At 39.1% G+C, this 17949-nt stretch overlaps 1 protein-coding gene across 15 annotated transcripts in view; it reads left to right on the forward strand.

The window, feature by feature from the left end:
* MBD5 (methyl-CpG binding domain protein 5) overlaps positions 1-17949 on the forward strand; it is a 176059-nt gene that overhangs the window by 45955 nt on the left and 112155 nt on the right. For all 15 annotated transcript variants that reach the window (XR_013930136.1, XR_013930137.1, XR_013930138.1 and 12 more), the window contains exon 2: positions 8593-8690. The gene's annotated coding sequence lies outside the window, so the exon portion shown is untranslated. The remainder of the gene's footprint in view (positions 1-8592; positions 8691-17949) is intronic.

Genomic DNA, 17949 nt, shown 5'->3' on the forward strand with positions numbered 1-17949 from the left:
GTAAATATTCATGTTTCAAAGAGAAGTGGGATTTCTTTCTAGTGTAGCTTTTGTCTCATTGAGGACTGGGTTTTTTCTTCCAGAAATATTGTTTTATTTCTCAAAACTTTTAATAGTGCTAGGATTTTGACTGTATTAAAAAATAAAGTATTAGTTCTTTGCATAGAGAAAACAAATTTTTGCATTTTAGATATAAGTTATATTAAATTATAATGTTGGTTTAGGCTTAAATATTGGGGGGGGGGGGGGGGGGGGGGAGGAAAAAAAAAAAAGGCAAGTATGTTACAGAAGCAATGCCCAAATCACAGCAGCCTCACCCACGGCATTTGCCCTGAGGGCTGGGGAGGGCTGCAGCACCACTTCCCGCTTTGCTCAGCACAGTGACCAGGGAGGTTTGGTGAGTGACAGTGGCCCGAGTGCAACTGAGGAATGCTTGGGAGCTGCAAAGACTGGTTTTCACTGGCGTGCTCATGATAAAATTAGTGAGGCTTTCATATTTTTAGTTAAAGTGTCGTCTTTTTTTCTAATGCTAATTAGAAAGTTCAGTTATTTTGGTGTCAGTAAAACAGTAAATAACAGTTAAAAGCCGGATGAAATTCTTTCTTAGAACAGTATTGGAGCAGAGTCATCTGTCATGTGATTGTATTAGTTCTTGCTTGCTCATCTCTGACCAAAAAAAAAGACAGACCTGGTTTATTTATTTCTCACTTAAAACTATTAATTTAAAGCAATATTGAGGCAGCCTTTTCTGCATTATTGTGGAATAAAAAAAGAAAAACACAGCTTTTTTGCTCTTAATTCTTTCCCAGAGCCTCTGCAACTGAGTTGAATCATCTTGTGGATTCTCAAATCAGAGGAGAATGTAACCCTGTTAAGGATCACGGTGTGCTTTGTGCAGTGCCGATTCCTCTTGCTTTCTTCTTCTTCCACTATGCACATCAGGTGTGCTCACCAGTACGCAATGTATATGTGTGTTCATGGGTGTAAAAATAGAAAGCTGGAAAACAAAGATCTCTTCGGTGTTCTTGAAATCTACTAGTCCTTTATATTTGCCACTAAAAAAACATTTAGAAAACACTTTGCTACCCTTGTGTAGCTCTGTGCAGATATTCTATTATGTATGCTAAAATTTCTAGTGTTTTCTGTGTACCTCTATCTTAGTGTGAAATAATCTTCATGTGACTGTAAGGTGGGTTTTTTTCTCACAGCTAGGAAAACAATACCTCCCAGAGGCAAATGACTGATGGAGATTGCAAAGGCTTTGTAGTATTTCTGTGGTAGTGCCTCTTACATATATTCCCTTATCTAAGAGAAAGTGGTCTGAGATTTTGCACCTGTCTAAGCCAATGGGTTTCTTTTAATACCTAAACATCTGTATGAAGCTCAGGCGTGTTTTTCACCCATGTGATTTAAAGGAACACATGTAACTTCATCTAAGTTATTTTGGATTTATGCCAGTGCAGAAGTTGGCTCTTTCAAGAAGCTAATTTACTGAAACTAATGCAAATATTTAATTCCTGAGGTTAGAGTGTCTTTTGTTTGCATTTGTGATATTCTAATTAAAAGCAAACCCCCAGTGTGGGGTGGGCGCAGACAGTTACCACAACTCACAGGGAAGCAATGTTTCGCCATCAGAGCTCTGGGTGGGACCAGCGACTCATATAAAGAAATCCAGTTATGGGGGCAGCGTGGTCTACGCTGTATCATTTTCTGTGTTCAAGTTATTTTTTGTAAAATGTTTGAACAACGCTTTGGGCCACTGCGTTAATAATAGCAGAAAATCTACCTTACCCCAAATAATTAAAAAAAAAAAAAAAAAAAAAAAAAGAGTACAAGAGCTATTTACACTGAGAACAAATGATAAGCTAATGACATTAGAAAAACGTATCAATGCTTATACATAGCTATGCAATGTAAAATTTAGATTAAAACACTTTTAAGACACTAGCACCCATGAACATAAAAAATAATGTCTAAAACAAATTTATTATTTTCCCTCAATGATTTTTGAGCATTTATTTTGAATTATTATTGTCATGTATTCAGATGGTTTAGCTTCTTCAGAGTCGCTGTTTGGGACTGAATTAATGAAAATGTGTATGGGATTTAGAAAGTTTCATATCTCAGAAGATACTAAATGTTGAGTTGTATCTAAAGAAATGTTTTGTCCCTGGTCCAGGAAGAAATTTAAAAAAAAAAAAATCAAAACAGATTCTTACATTTGAGCAGAGACATATGTTTTGTGGGTTGGCACCAGACTAGGATGCAGAATCTTGTAGAACCAACTCTTCATACTCTAGGATATTTAGAGGAACAACATTCAAAACAAGGTGCTAGAGACTTTTTTTATTTAAAAAAGAAAGGAATAAAAGGAAAAAATAAAGAGCACCTGCAGAACAGCACAAAGGAATTCCAGCCACTCCAGTCAGCAAGTCAGCTTCATGGGGTCCAACTTTGATGCTCTACGCAAATGCACATAGCGTGGGGAATAACCAAGGGAGTTAGAGATGTACGTACGCATGCAGGGCTGTGGTCTTAATGGCATCACAGAGACCTGGTGGGATGCTCCTCTGACTGGAGGGTTGGAATGGAAGGATGCAGGGCCTTTAGGAAGGACAGGCTGGAGAGATGAGGAGGGGCTGTCAGTGACCAGATGGACTGTGTAGATCTCTGCCTGGGGATGGATGAGGAGCCAGCTGAGGGCTTATGGGTCAGGATTAAAGGGAGGTCAGGGACAGGTGACATTATAGTGGGGGGCTGCCATAGGTTATCGGACTAGGAAGACCGAGCAGATGAGGCCCTCTGCAGGCAAACAAGAGCAGCCTCACATCCTCACAGAGGATTTGAACCACCCCAGTACCTGCTGGAGGGACAGCACAGCAGGGCATAAGCAATCCAGGAGGTTCCTGGAATGCGCTGATGGTAATTTCCTTCTCCAAGTGCCAGAGGAGCCAACGAGGAGAGAGTCTATACTGGACCTTGTTCTCACCAACAAGAAGGGGCTGGTCAGGAATGTGAAGCTCAAGGGCAGCCTTGGCTGCAGGGACCATGAAATGGTGGAGTTCAGATCCTTAGGGCAGCGAGGAAGGCACATGGCAAGCTCACTGCCCTGGACTTCAGGAGAGCAGAGTTTGGCCTCTTCAGGGATCTACTTGGTAGAGTACCATGGGATAAAGCCATGGAGGGAAAAGGGGTGCAAAAGGGAAGCGTACAGGGGGTGGAGGCAAGGACAGGTAGCCAGGGAGGAATACAGACAAATTGTCTGAGCAGCTGGGGATCAGGTTAGGCAAGTTAAATCCCTGATGAAATTCAGTCTGGCCAGGGACATAGAGGGCAACAAGAAAAGCTGCTACAGATACATCAGCGGTAAAAGGAAGCCTAGGGAAAATGTGGGTCCTCTCTGGAAGAAATGGGAGACCTGGTTACCCAGGATGTGGAGAAGGCTGAGGTACTTTTCTGTCTTAGTCTTTACTGGCAAGTATTCCAGCCACGCTGCCCAACTCACAGAAGATGAAGGTGGAGACTGGGAGAATGAAGAGCTGCCCACCCATAGGAGAAGATTGGGTTTGAGATCATCTAAGGAACCTGAAGGTGCACAGGTCCATGGAACCTCATGAGATGCATCCATGGGTTCTGAGGGCACTGGCAGGTGAAGTTGCTAAGCAAATGTCCATCATATTCAAGAAGTTGTGGCAGTCGGATGAAGTTCCCACTGACTGGAAAAGGGGAAACATAACCCCCATTTTTAAAAAGGGAAAAAAGGAAGATCTGAGGACCTACAGGCCAGTTAGTCTCATCTCTGTGCCTGGCCAGATCATGGATCAGATCCTTCTGGAAACTATGCTAAGGTACATGGAAAATGAGGCGGTGATTAATGGCAGCCAGCACAGCTTCACTAAGGGCAAATCATGCCTGACAAACTTGGTGACCTTCTACAATGGGGTCACAGTGTTGGTGGATAAGGGAAGAGCAACTGATGGCATCTACCTGGACTTGTGCAAAGCATTTGACACTGTCCTGCACAACATCCCAGTCTTTAGACTGGAGAGATGAGTGTTTGAGGGGTGGACCACTTGGTGGATAAGGAATTGGCTGGATTGTCACACGCAAAGAGTTGTGGTCAGTGGCTTGATGTCCAAGTGGAGACCGCTGACGAGTGGTGTTCCTCAGGAGCTGGTACTGGGACCAGCACTGTTGGCATCTTTGTCGGCAACATGGCCAGTGGGATTGAGAGCACCCTGAGCAAGTTTACCAATGACACCAAGCTGTGTGGTGTAGTTGACACACTAGAGGGAAGAGGTGTCATCCAGAGGGACTGCGACAGGCTTGAGAGGTGGGCCTGTGCGAGCCTCATGAAGGTCAACAAGGCCAAGTTTCAGGGTCCTGCATCTGGACTGGGCAATTGCAAGCACAAATACAGGCTGGGTGGAGAATGGGTTGAGAGCAGCCCTGAGAAGAAGGACTTGTGAGTGTTGGTGGATGAGAAGCTCAACATGGAGGGGCACTGCGCGCTTGCATCCCAGAAAGCCAGCCGAATCCTGGGCTGCATCACCAGCAGCGTGGCCAGCAGGGTGAGGGAGGTGATTCTTCCCCTCTCCTCTGCTCTTGTGAGACCCCCCCCCGCAGCGCTGCCTCCAGCTCTGGGGCCTCCACCATAAGGAGGACATGGACCTGTTGGAATGAGCCCGGAGGAGGCCACGTAGGTGCTGAGGGGCTGGAGCCCCTCTCCCGGGAAGCCGGGCTGGGAGAGCTGGGGCTGTTCAGCCTGGAGAAGAGCAGGCTCAGGAGGGGCCTTAGAGCAGCTCCCAGCGCCTGAAGGGGCCGGCAGGAAAGCTGGGGGGGGGGCTTCTTACAGGGGCACGTGTGACAGGGCACGGGGGTGGCTTTGAGCGCAGAGAGGGCAGATGCAGGTCAGATATCAGGAGGAACCTCTCCCCGTGAGGGCGGCGAGGCGGTGGGCCAGGCTGCCCAGAGCAGCTGTGGGTGCCCCATCCCTGGCAGTGCTCCAGGCCAGGCTGGATGGGGCTGGGAGCAGCCTGGGCTGGGGGGGGGGTCCCTGCCCGGGGCAGGGGTGGGAACTGGGTGGGCTTTAAGGTCCCTTCCAGCCCAAACCCTTCTGTGATTTGATGAATATCGATTTTCTTTAAGATGGAAAATAACTGTTTTGAGTTTCGTTGTGACTGTCCCTTTATTTCTAGTGCCATTTAACTGTGTCTTTGTGTCTGTGCCAAGTGGCGTACTGGAATCAGATACCGTAAACAAGATAATGTGTTATTGAAAAGAAAGTTTTAATTTCATTGGTAAATATACATTAATTGAAGATGAGGTCACAGTGACTCCTTCTGGTTGTTAGGATGATGATCATAAAATCATATGAAGAAGGAATGACAAAGTTCTTGGGTGCCATTCAGCAAAATGAACAGGTCCCTAGAGGTTTAGAAGTTTCCCCTGAAGCATGTGGTTTGACACAGAAGAAACTTTTTCCCTGTGATGCGATGGTCAAACTCCTTCAAGGAGGATTGGAGGTTTTGAGAACAAAATTAATGATGCCATTACAGTTATTGCAGTTGCTATATATGAGGGAAAGATGATTAAATCTGTTCAGAAATAACATCTGTAATGGGAGCAGCGTTCAAATATCTGGATTTTGGTTGTACAGGATGTGTCAACAAAAATAAGAAAATATCATCTATTAATACAAAAGGCAAAGTGAGAATGATTTACTTGTCAGGCAAAAATAAAAGAAATATTTTCAGTGGCACTTAAAAAATCTGGGGACATTTGGATACGATTCAACTTCTTAAGAAATCTGAATGCAAAGTTTGAAGGGCAATTGATAGAAAGCCTCAACACCAAATTATATGTGTGAAGTCACCTTTAGGAAAAGCAAGATTCTGAACCACTTTGAAGAATAATTGTTTAAAATGGCACAATGAAATGGAGCAACTACAGGGAAATGAATGCAACGTGTTATGTGTTCTCCTTTTAAAAAAAAAAAAAAATCAAACATTTTTTGCATCTTCAATTTTAAGATTTCCTTGTCAGCAGGTGTGCTTTCTGGTTTGTACCTACTGGTAAGTATCTTCTGTGCTGAACTTATTAAACAAATCCGTTGATGGATTTTGCTTTGGCTTCCATACCAGTTTATTCCTCTGACTTTATTGGTTTGGCATATAAAACCAGTAAAGCATGGCCAGAGACTAGTACAGCTAGCAAAACAAGCATATGTCATGACTGCACAAGATGTAGGCCTGTTGAATTGAAGGGAATTGTTTCGGGTGTAAGGTTTACACGGCGGACAGTAACGCAGCAACGCATTTGGTATCTTAGATTGGGTTTAGTGCCTGAGCGGCCTATCAGCAGAACTTGTTGTTCATCTGTTTATTTCACAGAGTACTACTGCGTGCCTCAAGGTATTTCATTAGCCTTAGCTATTTTAAAAAGCTTTTTTCCGCCCCTCCCCTGCCCCTCAACCCTGGCTTGAACCATATCTGAAAATGCAGTGGCAGTCTGCTGGGGCAGCGTTGCTTTCAGTTTCCTACACAGCAGCTTTTTAATACTTTAATAGGGTCATTTTGTATCTGGATTTTTTTTTCCCCATAGCAATCCATCAACTCTCAGTTTGGCAGGCATCAAGGCACAGCATACGTTCAATTTCTTTTTCAGATTTTTCATTAGAAGAAGAGAGTTAGCATAATCATGGTATAGCCTATGCAATTCTATTTCGGAGACTGATCTGGCAGTTATTTCTTCTACTTTCTAAAATTCTGGAAGCACTAGAAAGAGCAGAGAGTATCCATTTAAGTATTCGATAACTTGCTATTTTGTGGAAGAAGTTGATTTACAAGGTGCTTATTTTTGGATTATGGAAGTTGGGGGGATTTGGATTGACTTCAGAAGACACAAACATGGACAATTCAGATAGAGTGTTTTCATAAAGCTGAGATGAAATAACTTTGCATAGATATAGGCAAACTGCAAAAACTTGGTAGTTTTGCTAATAGAGCTATATTTATATTAATTATATTAACTATAATAATATTTAACTATTATGGCTTTAAGCAGCAGCAAATTGTCCACAGAGCCTGCCAAGTGATGTAGTGATCCAGTTCTTTCCACACATACCCTGACAGCTGGCAATCAGATGTCCTAGGCCTGCAAATAAATAAATGGGTGAATAAGTAAATAATGTTTTTTTTAAAAAAATATATTCATGATGATTTAGTTGCTTGTGCTAACCCAAGCTGGATTGCTGCTGCGGCTGTACAGTGTCAGGAGGCAGCAAAAGGTTTTTCTTTGCTCGGAGTTGGATTTCTCCATAATCTGAGAAAGAGTAAACCAAGTAGAATCAACCGAGTAGAAGGGAAAGTTGTTTACAAGGTGAAAGCCTTTTGACTTGATTAGTTTTCAGTTAATTGCATCTGTGTTGCTAAATGAGGACTGAAAGATTTCAAAATTATTGCGGCATATGTTAGGTTATACGGGTACCAATGGGGCCTAATTTTGTGTATGCTGTCGAGTGTGTACCTAAGGGTTGGTGTTACTGACTTCAGCCTGTTCTCAAACTTTCTGTCTCGTTACACAGCTGTGCTTTGAAGTTCCTTCACTAAGGAAATGTTCTCCAGAGCAAAGAATGTCAGGACATTCTGGACATAAGGAAACATCATTTTTCTCTGAGGGTGGTTGACCACTGGACCAGGCTGCCCAGAGAGGCTGTGGGCAGTCTCAATCCGTGGAGATGTTCATAGTCCACATGGTTAAGATCCTGGGCCACCAGCTCTAGGTTGCCCTGCTTAAACAGGCATGGTGGTCCAAAAGCTCTCCAGAGGTCTATGGCAACCTCGCTACTCTGTGGAAATTTTATTGTGGCTATAATGGACAAACGGTTTGTCTTTCAGTGAAAGAAGTTGGGACCTGAAAAAAAAAAGTTGTAGCTGTTGGGCATTTTAGCTTAAGTTGATTCCAAAGGAAGTACGTACATAACTAGTTCATTTGATGCTGACCTTACTGTATGCATCGTAATTTTTCTTAATTCATCTTTCCATAGTTACAGGACTGAAATATGAAAACAGCACTCATAAATTATACTGTATGGTTATACATATATGACTAATGCGTTTTAACAGTTTTTTAAACTGTAACTGGCATTTTTGGGGACATCGTCTTAAAGTTACTTTTCATTTGGCTTTTCAGAATTTAGGGAGTTGGTTTAACTTTTCATAATCTATTAGTGCACATAATATAACACACTTCAAGTTGTAATTTTATGTGCCTTTTCTAATCTTTAATTTACAAGATGATTACTGGTGTTATTTTGGTATGAGAACAGTGAATTACCCAAATGTTGTGTATTTAGGCTTAAATAGACTAATGTGGTGTAATTGTTAAATGCCTCAAGTAGATAAATGCCTTTCCATGTAATGGCTCCAGTGCTTGTCTATTTGTTTTTAATAGTAGGTACTAAATTCATCTATTTTATGAAATGCATAATACTTTTTGTGCCTTCTGAATAAATAATTAAAACCTTTAAAAATCCTCATTCTAGTTGGAACTAACCTGGCTTATGTACTGCTTTGTTGTGTTTTTCTTCAGATACTTATTGATGATGGTGGTCATTGGAGGCATATATATTGAAGAATATATCATTTACAGACAAGATCTTTGAAATCAGTTTCCTTCAGACAGCAAAGGTAAGTAAAATAATCTATATTGTGCATTTGTATATAAGTAATGAGTCAGGTGGGTTTTTAACCTCAAAAATAACCAAAATTGAATAGCAGCTGAAGTTCAGAAGCCTTGACTATACTTCCAAAAGTTCTAACTTTATTAAGTTTTTTTATCCTACTAATGTGGAAAATAAGCTTTATGGAATGAGCTGAGTTTCTTTTCTTCACGTTAGTTACAATAACATGAGTCCTTAGCTTGTTTTTTTTCTGCATTTGATGTTATTCCTTGTTCTTTTTTTCTCACAAGTTTTTCAAAATGCAGGTCTTTTGCAGTATCTCTGTGCAATACTGATGAGAACCTGAAGTACCTTGTACATTAAAATCTGAAGAATAGTTGGGCATGGAGAATACTACTCAAAAAGACAAAATTTATGTGGAAAAGAAATAGCCGGCAACATGCGAAGTAAAATAGCGGTCAATCTCTTGAAGATTTCTATAGAGATTTAGAAATGTTTCTTCTTTTTAATTAAGTATTAGAGACACGAATCGGATGTGCACTCTGCTTCTACTATTTCTTTTGAATGTGGACTTTTGATCAAAATAGTTGTTAGAGATTCAGGAGAGTTTTGTGTATTATTTTTTTCTGTTTTGAAATTAACTATATAGAACACTAGGTAATATGGGAAGAATTTTTTCAGTTATGGAAATAAAGCTAATTTTCCCACTCATTATCTCCTGTTAATTTAATGTGTGGCAATATCTGGAATTTAGTGATGATTATATGGCAGTAGATTTTTGGTTAGCTGTACAGCTCATCTATGAGCAAACCAATTAAGACATAATTTCAGAATATAATTGAACTCCTAATGGGGCACTTTAATTCACTGGAAATTTACATATTTGCTTTTCTTTGTTTTAGTAGACAGGTCCAAAATGAGGGTGCAGCTTCATTTTTGAACTTCTCAGTACAGCAACTTCATCTGAGACTTTTCGAAGTGAAGCGTGTAAAATACTATTGAATAAGAGGATGGATAAGTTCATGAATAAGCTACTTAGTTCTGAAATCTGAACTTTGAATAGCTTTTATTAGCTGTTTATGTGAAGAACAAAACTTATGCATTGTCAGGATGCTGTGGCCCTGTTGATACTCTTCACCTACAGCGCAACACCGTACAATACAACACAGTGAAGACTGATTTACTTGGTACAAAGTTTTAGTGTTCATAACTAATTGTCTTCCTTTAAGCATGTCTGGGCAGCTTTGATCTGCTGGAAGGGGCTCATTCTGCAGATCCTTATAACTGACTTTTCAAGCAGTATGAATAGAGAATTCTTGGAACTGCACAGTTAGTCCAGACCCAGCCTGATGGAGCATCAGGGCTGGAACACACAGCATCAGAGTTTTGTCTCACTTCTGTGTTACAAAAACAAAGCACCTCATTTATGTAGTGCTTGTAATGCATCTCTGATTTACTGCCCCTTCAGTATCTTTTTGCATAAGTCAGGGCTTTCCTGTGAAACCCCCTTTTTTCTTTTTTGAGTTTTTTTTTCAGCCCAAGTTTAACTGCAAGGGCACTAAAACATTGTTACTCGTATTTCACCATATGCAGTGGACACTGGCAGATGTATCTGGGCTAACCCAGCCCTGATTGTGTTGGGTTTTGCATCGCTCTAGGTTTTCGCAGCTCCCAAATGATGCTGTAAGGGAACAGCAGATGGGAAGGAGTTAAAAAGTGCGGCACACATAGCTGACTTACATGACCTAAAATAAGGAAACAAACAGTAACTGTTTGTTAGAGGAAAGCTCAAATTAAGAAAGAATTGAAGGCAGTTCTCTCTTTTTTTTTTTTTTTTTTTTTTTTTAAACTGCCCCCCCCCCCCCCTTTTTTTTTGACCCTGAAAATGGAAGACCTTTTTCATTTAAAAAATAAACACTACTGAGCTGGGAGAGGTTATTTTTACCTCTGCCATGTTGAGGTTATATTTTGGGGTTTGTTTTGTTTTTCCTGTTTCCTTCAAGGATAGACCTTTGCATATGTTTTTATTTGTTCTAAAGTGGGCATCTACAACATTTGGTAAAGGAAAACCAAATGTTTTGGAGGAATAATTATCAAAGTTTGCATTTGGATTAAGAGGAAACATTTCTTCTATGTGAAAAACTGGGGCAGGGAAAGTATTTCTTTCTATAATGTTAATGTTTTACTAGTTACTTCCTTAAAGTTTTAATACGTACATACAGATAAACCTCAGGATGCTTCTACAAAATCCAAAAAAAACATTTAGCTCTCTTTGTCGGTATCTTAGCTTTTATTTTGTACTTTTTGTCTATCGATACTAAAATGTTCACAGCTGTATAGGTATGTGCAGACACTGTTTCTATTCCATTTGATCTATTTTTAAATGCAGGGGCTTTTTCTATTTAATACGCATTACTGTGCTTGCAGTCTAATACTTCAAAACCTTAGTGACCTTGGTTCACCCACTTGTACCTTGTACATTATCATGCAGTCTTTAATTATGTGGTAACATGCTATTTTTCTCCGTAGAAGGAAATTCTTGCATTCAATAGGTGACATTTAATCAGTATGCAGCTATCTAGTATTTTTAATTGTTTCGTGTGTACATATTTTCTGTACTATATAATTTTCAGACCTTGCTCTGCAGATGGAATTAAGAATTTGCCTTTATGTTTCACTGTAGCTTTTAGCAACAGGTTTTCTCTAAGTCTTTCTGGCAAAGACCAATCTCTGAAGCCCAGGTTATTTTTCAGAAACATTTTCTGTGCTAAGAGCTTCCCTTGCCAGTTCTTTTGATGGGCTGCTGAGGTTTGTATACCTTTTACAGTAGTTGCAGAACTGGGTTACTCACTCCATGAAGATTGTTTCAAGCCAGAAAAGCGAGAACGGTGATCCTACATGAAGATCTTAGGAATTGAAAGAATCGTTGGCCTAGGCATCTTTTTTTGAAGTCATGAGTTCATTCTTCTTGGTTCTCAGTTTCACACTCAGCCATTCTTACTTGTAACCTGCTTCCTTGTACGTCTCATGTCCTGCATCTCTGTTTTCAGTCTCCCTCATCCAAGTAATTTCCAGTGTCAGCTGGTTTCTATTCCAGGTTCATTATCCGTTCTCACACAGTACCAGTCTTCCCTCATTTCAGTTACTCTCTAGAATTACAGTTCTATTCTGGCTCCAGATTTGCACCCCTTTTTCTCAGGGTGAGTCTGCACAGATGGGTATTGAAGGTAGCACATCTTTCTACCCATGCTCTGAGTCAGCTGATACAAGTCAACTTCTGTGCAACAGCCTTGTAGCTACTTTGGTGTGACTGAAGTGCTACGGAGGAGCTAATTCTGCCTCTCTGCTATGCTAGGAAGGTTACACACAACCATAATGCAAAGATCAGCTGTCTGCCAAATGCTGTCCTTGCTATAGTGCATGTGTACGTAGAAATTCTGCATTTCCAAAACTGAATGTTTAAAAAAACTTTTAAATTCTGTATTGGAAAATGGGTATTTTTAATACGCGTGTAGCAATTTTAGCATGATCACTGTGGATTTTCCGTATCCATAAACTGAGATGGTGCTTATTGATTTGTATTATTTATTTCAGCATGTGAAAGAAACCAGAACAAGTCTTCATAATATTTTTTCTTGTTAATCACTTAAAAGCATGCAAAGATATATCAGAGAAATATAGCATGAATAAAATAGAAAACTGTTTATGCAGGCTTAAGGAGGATGTGTGAGGTTTACATCTGTTTCATGTGTTTTATCTTTTCAAACAGTACATGGAAAATTCTAGTAGTTAGATAGAATTTTATACTATGTGATAAAACGATAAACATGTTTAGTCCCCTGTGCCATCTCCAGCTGCAAGCCATGTAGTCTTTGAGAACTTTCTGAACTGCCTAATTCTGGGATTCATGATGTATCACTGCACAAAATCAGGCCTCTCGCTATCCAAACTTCAGAATTTATAGGGCTGTTTAATTATACTGAAGTATATAACATATGACTTGGCGCTGCATCCACAATGCTTCTCTAAATAGTTTGTCTTAGAACTGTGTCATTACTAATGTTTTGATTGCAGTTATTGTAAGACAGAGGAGGAGCAGTGTCGTGTTGCATCATTTTTCTCCCTAAAGCAGTCTGCAGTCCGGATTGACAGACAATTTTTCCTGGGTTGTCATTAAAACCAAGGAGCCCAATTGTCTTTTCTGAAGCCCTAATGTTTTTCTGAGAACAGTCAATTTTCTGTCTCTCTCTCATCTTTTCATATGAAAGGGTTGGGTTTTCTGTGAAATCCCAGGTTACTTTCTCTAATGCAGGATATAAACTAATTCTACCTTCTTAAATTTAATAAGGGGAAACCTACTTAATTTGGAAGGTTTCTTCTACAGAATTTTTTTAAAGGCTTTTGGAAAAAAAAAGGTATAATATTACAATATCAGTACTTTTAGGTACATTTTAGAGTACCTTTTGAATATAATAGATTTGATAGGTCGTTCTTTGCCTTTAGCAGAAATTTTTTACCTCTTCTGCCAAGTTTTCCACATTTCACTAGAGCAAGAAGTTTGTTTTCAGTGGTCCCCATTTTTTTTCGAGCTGGTCCTTCTGAAACAATTTTCAAATAAAACACAGGCTGACGTTTTGAATTTTTCTGGAAACATATACTGTAAATAAATCTTGCAAACTACGATGACTTTACATTTTGAAGAATTGGAACAGTGGGCACCCTGAACAAAAGCAAATATGCCCAACACTTTCTATTGTTACCAAATTAATCAAGCTCAGAGGTTTTAATTGTAATTTCAAAGTTAAATATTTAAGTAATGTGAATGTTTGTGGTACTGCAGTGCATCTCTTTTTTTAAAATTAATAACATCATAGCAAAACTGTTAAAATTAACATTTTTTAATACATAATTATTCTTAGCAAAGCTAGGCATACATGCACACAGCTTCTGAATTAGTTGCCTCGGGGTTGGCTTCATACAGTCACAGCACCCTGGATATCTCCAGAAAGCTTTGGGTTTTTTTTATTATTTGAGTCTGCGATGTTAGTTTTAAAATATCCATCCTTTTCCTGTAGTACATCAAGATACTTCTGTGAAGTAAAAGCCACATCGTCTTTGTTTTCCTTTGAAGAGCTATGGATTTAAAATCACAGATAAGAGCTACTGCCATTATATTTTAATTACACAAAATATTTACAGGATGAATCTTAAGATAAACTGAACAAAAAGTTATAACACCAAACCAAACCCTGATCTTTGATTTTTGTTTTCGTAATTCCTTCTGAAAAAAACAGTGTTCTAAAAAGAAGCTCAGGGGTAGCAAATTTAAAATCTGGCTACTAATGAAAACCAAAGAAACCATTGTTTTTCTTTACATGAAGGTGGCCTGAAAGGCTGTGAATGTTGTTTTTTTCCATTTTGCTCTTTAATTTTGTTTTATTTTCCCCTTACTATAAATTCCCATCCTTGGAGGCCCACTGTCTTGATGAAAATCTGTTGAAATGCTTAAGGAAGGTGAAAATATAAAAGAAAAGGTGGGGAGATGTCTGTGCTGTGATTCATCAGCCAGTGGTTGGTTTGGGTAACTGGTGCTGGTGATTTTGACCAGTGGGTGCTTGTCCCAGATACAAGTGTCCCCACTGCAAAGGCCTGGCCAAGTTGGCCTTTCTCCTTCTTTCTGTCCTCGTTACAATGTGCAGGGAGAGGGTGCAGGAGCTTTCCTTGGCTCTGTGTTGAGCTCCTCTCCAGTTGAGCAAGAATTTGGTTCTCTAAAGGGACTGGTGGGAAGGCATGAACTCTTGTCATTCCCCTGGCTTCACGTACAGCCCCGGTTTGAAGTTGGCACGTTCAGCTTGGAGATTGCCAGTGCTGATCCACATCTGATCTGGCCTTGTACCACCAGGAGCTGCAATTTATATATTCTAAGTATAGCCACAACAGCTTTCCTACAGTGAGAAATAAGAGCTTTCAAATTGAATTCTTGCTTTTGTTCATTTATCTTTAAACAAGGCATTGGCATTTTTCAGATTCTTAACTGGCCTCTATCAGCACATTGCTGCTGAAGGGAGATCCCTACTCCAGTTAGTTTCTACGGTCCAGCTCAGTGAATCTCAAACATCTTTGTCTCCTCCCCTAGAAGGATCCCATTCAGTGAAACGCTTTTAAATTAAAACCGGCAATGCTTTTAAATTCAAGCTCACACAAAGCTTCTGAAGAAAAGAACCACTCTTCCTCTGAAAACCTGTGTTGATATTCCAGAGCTGTCACTGAAAACAGAATAATTTTTTTTTGTTACTACATTCATGAAAAATATTTATGAGGCAAGATGATCACTAAGATGATTCCATAATTGCCATAGTTGGCTTTAACTTGGTCTCCCAAACTATGGTTGCATCACTTCAAAGGATTCATTAAATTTCTTTTGGTTTTTATCCTCAGTGTATGAAAGCTTATAGGTACTGTTCTGAGAGTGGGGACAAAAATACTAGAGCTTAGGAACAGGATAGGTGAACTAAACTTTCCATTGAAAGCTCTTGTGAAAACTTTAAATGTCACATCGTTATTGATCAGCTCTGTCCATCTGTTGAGTTCTTAATACAGAAACTAAAATTATTTAGGACATAGATCCCAGCCTGAATTTTCCAAAGTAGCTGTAATGTATTTGAGATGCATGTTGTTTAGATGTTAAAGAACAAAATGCTATTTTTTTATACTATTGATACATAAATGGAAATGGTCTTTGTTGAACCATGTATAAATTGGTAATAGTTTGAGAAGGTAGCTACATGACAGAATTCTCATTTAATTGCTCTCCTGACAAAGGGAACGGGAAATGGAGAAGGAAGCCTGGTCACAGGTATACCTTCAATAAAAGACAGAAGAGGAAAAAATGTATAATATATACTGTATGCATTATAATATATGTAATGTAACCTCACCTAGATAATTCTAACACAGCATTTTTGTTTACACTACTAATGCTTGTTTAGAAGTTTTATACCTTTTCCAGTGTGGATATTTATATTGGTTCAGGTGTATATCTTTTTTCCTTTAATTTTCTTTTTATCTTAAGTATAATTTAAGCATTTGAGTGACAGCAAGTGATATTTTCACAGGATAGATTCTGTAGGGAAATGAACAGTTGACAGTAGGCATAATGGCAGCCTGGAACAGCCTGACATGTAGGTGTTCTGACTGGAAGATACTTACTGTGTTGAATGAAGTTCTCATGTAGAGTGGCTTTCAGTTTATATTGTATTCTCATAGTATAGTATTAAATATATACCCATTACATGTATGCATCAGGTGGGGTTTTTTACACAATATAATCTCTTGAAGAAGAAATAGCATTACATATTCTGAAAGGAAATTCAACAAGTAGGTCCTGGCATTAGTCAAAGTCCTTGGCCTTTGCATTCTGTAGGTGTGAAAGAGCAAGATGTCTTCCAAAGTGGGTAAATACACTTGTTGTTCCCATATAACTTCTCTGTAATTAGCTAAGAGCAACACAGAATAAATGTCTTTATTATTTTTTTTAGAAAGGAGAAGGGAGCTCTTGGTTATTAGTTGCATGCCAACTTTTGGCCTTTTTACAGACTTACAAATCCCAAATATTCATCTTCAAAAGACCTTGGTAAAGTTATCAAGTACCTTGTGTGTAGTATGAAATTTCACAGCTGGAGAAAGTAAGAGAACTTTACCTGATTAAAGTTTAATGTCAATATTTCTGTTAACTTTCAGAAGATTAGATAACTACTTCTAGCTGAAAAACATGACAAATTGAACATTAACTTAAATGATACTTGCATAATATTCTGCCTATACAGAAGATTGATCAGTAGATCATTTTACTTCAATATCATTCTGTTATACCATTTAAAGTGTAAAAATCGTAGTAACCTCTCTTTAACTGTTATATCAGCAGAAATTTATGCACATGCCTTGATCAAGTTAATATTTATTAGAATTATTTGTGATCCTTGGAAAACAGTTCCTTGAACCCCAGTGACGCTAGAGAAGAGCACTATTGTTCCTGCAGAGGGGCAGATTAAAACATGGTGCACATTCATTCATATTGTGAAACTGCAAAATGTGTATCTTCCAGTGCAGCAAGTTAGCAAATAGCTGATTTAGATGATGATGCTTTTAAAAATTGCCACATTACCAATATTTAAATGATTTTGCCATCTGTCACGAATAATATTAAGACTGTGGATATCCCTGGTACCTTATCTGCATACTGCAAGCCAGTAAAAATCAGCTATTTTTCAGTAGTCTTCTAGAAAGAATTGAGAAGGGTGAAAACTGAGCCAGGCACCTTCCTCAGCAGGATGGTATAAAATTTGGTGGTTACCACCAAATGTGTTTCCGTAATTCACTTGGTTTTGTCTGTTTGCTTCATACTTAAGACTTCTTTCTGATATCTTTTCAGTGGAAATTATTATGAAGTAGTAGCATATAAATAAAAATGATGATTGTCATGGTTTTTCTTAAATTACATTTTTTGGATGAGCTAAAATTTGAAATACATTTCAGATCTTTAAAAACAGGTATGCTGTTTCAAATGACAGAAAAAAAAACCTTTTTGCCTACTTGTTCAAGACAGTGGGAGTACCATCCTAAACGCACCTAATATTATGTAGTCCCTTTTCTTAAAAAAAAACAAACAAAAGCAATGAAAAAACCCAGCCTAGTTATCACAGTGTGAGCCAAAGTAGTGACACTTGATTTTGGTGGCACAAAAGACCTTGGAAAATGGTGGCTTTTTTTCCCTCCTAGGGCATGAGAAGAATCTTTCTAGGTTATTGTTTGCAAAATGGGTCACCACTTTAGGATGGTCTACTGGTACATTTTACCAAAAAGCTTGTCATTCCCAGTTTAACTCAAGAAAAACGAAGTTAAACGTCCACTGTAACAATGTGTAGGACTCTGTCACTCAGCTGAAAGATACAGTATTTTGAAATCCTCTGCCTCATGTGAGAGTACAAGTCACTGGTTTGACACAGATGTTTCCGAATGAGGTTTGATGCCCCCAGATTAGATTATCATGACTGGCCTATCTGAACATGTATAATTATGCATTTTTTATGAATAGTTTTGATTTGGGCTACAGGAATGCAAAGCTAAAATTCCATCGGAGACAGTAAAAGATAGTTTATAATTACAAATGAACGAGTCTGGCTGCAGCTGCAGGGACAGGGGGGTAGGGACCAAGCTGATGAGGCTGAAGCAGCAGGGTCCGGAGATGCAGCCCACACACCACGTCA

Source organism: Falco punctatus (genome assembly GCF_963210335.1).
Source record: "Falco punctatus genome assembly, chromosome: 8".
In the NCBI taxonomy this organism is placed as follows: domain Eukaryota; kingdom Metazoa; phylum Chordata; class Aves; order Falconiformes; family Falconidae; genus Falco; species Falco punctatus.